This window comes from Opisthocomus hoazin, unplaced genomic scaffold, assembly GCF_030867145.1.
Source record: "Opisthocomus hoazin isolate bOpiHoa1 unplaced genomic scaffold, bOpiHoa1.hap1 HAP1_SCAFFOLD_110, whole genome shotgun sequence".
In the NCBI taxonomy this organism is placed as follows: domain Eukaryota; kingdom Metazoa; phylum Chordata; class Aves; order Opisthocomiformes; family Opisthocomidae; genus Opisthocomus; species Opisthocomus hoazin.
In genome coordinates this window covers 120,001-122,500 of record NW_027448773.1, presented here as the reverse complement: position 1 = coordinate 122,500, position 2,500 = coordinate 120,001, and the positions used below count along the sequence as shown (strand labels likewise).

The 2,500-nt window shown below is 79.3% G+C and overlaps 1 non-coding gene across 1 annotated transcript; it reads left to right on the top strand.

Moving 5' to 3' along the window:
* Nucleotides 1-2,181: 2,181 nt before the first annotated feature.
* On the top strand, nucleotides 2,182-2,334 carry LOC142359320 (5.8S ribosomal RNA). Its single transcript, XR_012762265.1, has one exon. It is a non-coding gene; the product is annotated as a 5.8S ribosomal RNA (ribosomal RNA).
* The last annotated feature ends 166 nt before the right edge of the window (nucleotides 2,335-2,500 follow it).

Sequence of the window (2,500 nt, the reverse complement as noted above, 5' to 3'; positions counted from 1 at the left end):
GCTCCCCGGAGGCGCTCTCCTCGTCCTGTCGCCCGCCGCCGCCGTCGTCTCGTGCGGCTCGTCCTCCGACGCGCGCGGGTGCGTCGACCTGTCGGCCGCGGACGCCGCGCCCCCGCCGGCTCCCCGCTTCCCGCGTCTGCGCGGGAAGCAAGAGGGGGGGATGCCGGCGGGGCAACGCGGCGAGCACGGCCGGCAGAGCACCGGCCTGCTCGGCGGGCCGGGGGGCGAGCGTCGAGCGACGGCGGCGGCACCGGGGGCCGCAAGCGCGACAGCCGAGGGGTGTCGCCGTCTTCGGGGGGCGGCAGCTCCTGGGGGGGGGGTGGGGCGGCGCCGGCGGCGGCGCCGTCTACCCCCCCGCGCGCGGGACAGGGCTGTCTCCGGGCGTTCCGGGCCGTGGCGCGGGTGTGCGCACGGCGTTTCGGGCGGCGCGGCGGCCGGACCCGCGAACCTCCCCTCCGACCCGGCACGGCTGCCTCTCGAAGAGGGAGCCGTGGCGGAAGGGGGGGGCGCGAGCACGGTCTCGGCCGCTGGCGCCGCCCGGGGCGGGCGAGGCCCCCCCCCGGCCGGGTCGCGTCCCGCGCGAGCGGGCGGCCCGAGCCACGTCTCTCCCCCCGGGCGCAGCGCCGGGCTATCGAGGGAAACCCCGGGCCCCGGGGCTAAGGAGGACGAGGTGGTGGCGGCGGATGCCGGGCGCGCCCCCGCGGGCGGACGCTCCCCCGAGGGCGGCAGCCGGGGGAGGCACCCCCGCGGGGCCATGCAGGTCGTTTCCCTCACCCCAGGGCCAGGTACCTAGCGTCCGCGCTTCGGCGGCCCTCCCTCGGCCGAGTCCGGGGGTCAAAGGCCAAAGGAGCCGGGCGGCGGTTTAAAGACTCGAGCGGCACGGCGCGAGCCGCGGGGGGGGCGTCCGCCCCCGCGGGCCGCCGTGCCGGAGAAGGGGGGGCGTCTCGCTGCCCCAACCTGCCCCCCCTCTCCGCGGGCCGGTCTCGGCGGAGAGACCGCGGCGCGGGTCGGCCGCGGCCGACCTGCCCGCCCTCGCAAACGGGGCCACCCGCCGGCCGGAGCGCGGGCTCCGCGCCGGGGGAAAGAAAGGCGCGGCGAGCCCCCGCGGGGGGGGGCGGCCGCCGGGGGGCCGCCCCGCGCCTTTGGACGCTCGCGCTGCGGCCGCGCTCGGGGCGCGCCGCGCTCCCCTCTCCCGCTCCTCGCCCCGCCCTCGGCGCCCAGGGAAAGAAAGGGGGGGGCGAGCCACACCCCCCCAGGCCGAGCGGCGGCGGCGCCGCTCGGCGTGCCGGTCGGTGCCGGTCGTCCGTCGGGTCGTCCGGGAGGGTTCCCCGGCCGCATCCGCTGGCGGCCGTCCCGTCCCGCGTTTCCCCGCCCGTCGCTTCCGTCTCGAGGGCGGGCGCGCGGCGCGGGGGCGTCCCGCTCCGGGTCTTCGCGTGGAAACGGGGAGAGTGGGAGCCGCCCCCCGCGCTCAGCGCCGTCCGCCTTTCCGCTGGGGCCGTGCCGGCGGCCCCAGGGGGCCGAGGCGAGAAGCGGCTGCGGCGGCGGTTTTCGCGGCGGCGGTGGCGGCCGCCGCCGCCGGGCGGGGTGGCCGGGTTCGCCCATCCGGCGCGGGCCGGTGGGCGGCCGCGCGTCGCCGGCTCGCGCTCCAGTGGCCGGCCGCGCTTCCTCCGGCGTCGGTGGAAGGCGGCGTCGGCGCCGAGGTTCGCCGGCGGGGCGAGAGGCGACCGTGGTGGGCGGAGCCGGCTCGTCGCAGCGCGGGCGCAGCCGGGCGTCCGGCTCCCGAGCGAAGGCGGGCAGGCGTCGCGGCCGGGCGTGCCGTAGCCTCCGGGGGGAGGCCGGTCCGAGCCCGGGCGCCTGGGCCGCCCCCGAAGCGCGCCAAGGGTGTGTGTGTGTGTTGCGTACGTTTCCCCAGGGTCGGTCGGGAGCGCGGGCTCCCCCGCCCTTTGGCCGCTCGGGGTTTTCCGTTGTTTTCCGTTTCCCCTGTGCTCGTACGGTCAAGCCGAGGCGAGGGCCTCTCCGTCGCGCCGCGTCGCGCCGCCGCGCCGCGCCCCCTCCGCGCGTGCGGAGGGGGGTGGGCGGCGGCGGGGCCGGCGGTCGGTCCGGCCGTCCTCAGAGAAGGGGCCGCTCTCGGCGAGCGGTCCCGGCCCCTCCGCGCGCGCGGGGCGGTGCCGAAACCGAGACAACTCTTAGCGGTGGATCACTCGGCTCGTGCGTCGATGAAGAACGCAGCTAGCTGCGAGAATTAATGTGAATTGCAGGACACATTGATCATCGACACTTCGAACGCACTCGCGGCCCCGGGTTCCTCCCGGGGCTACGCCTGTCTGAGCGTCGCTTTACGATCAATCGCCGTCTGCGCCGCCGAGCCCCCCCGCCCTAGCGCGGGGGGGGGGGGGCCGGCGGGCCAGCAGCGGCGCGGCTGGGGTGCCTCGCAGGGCCGCGCGCGCGAGCGCGCGGGCCTTCGTCCCCCTAAATGGAGACTCGGGGAGCGCTCCGAAGC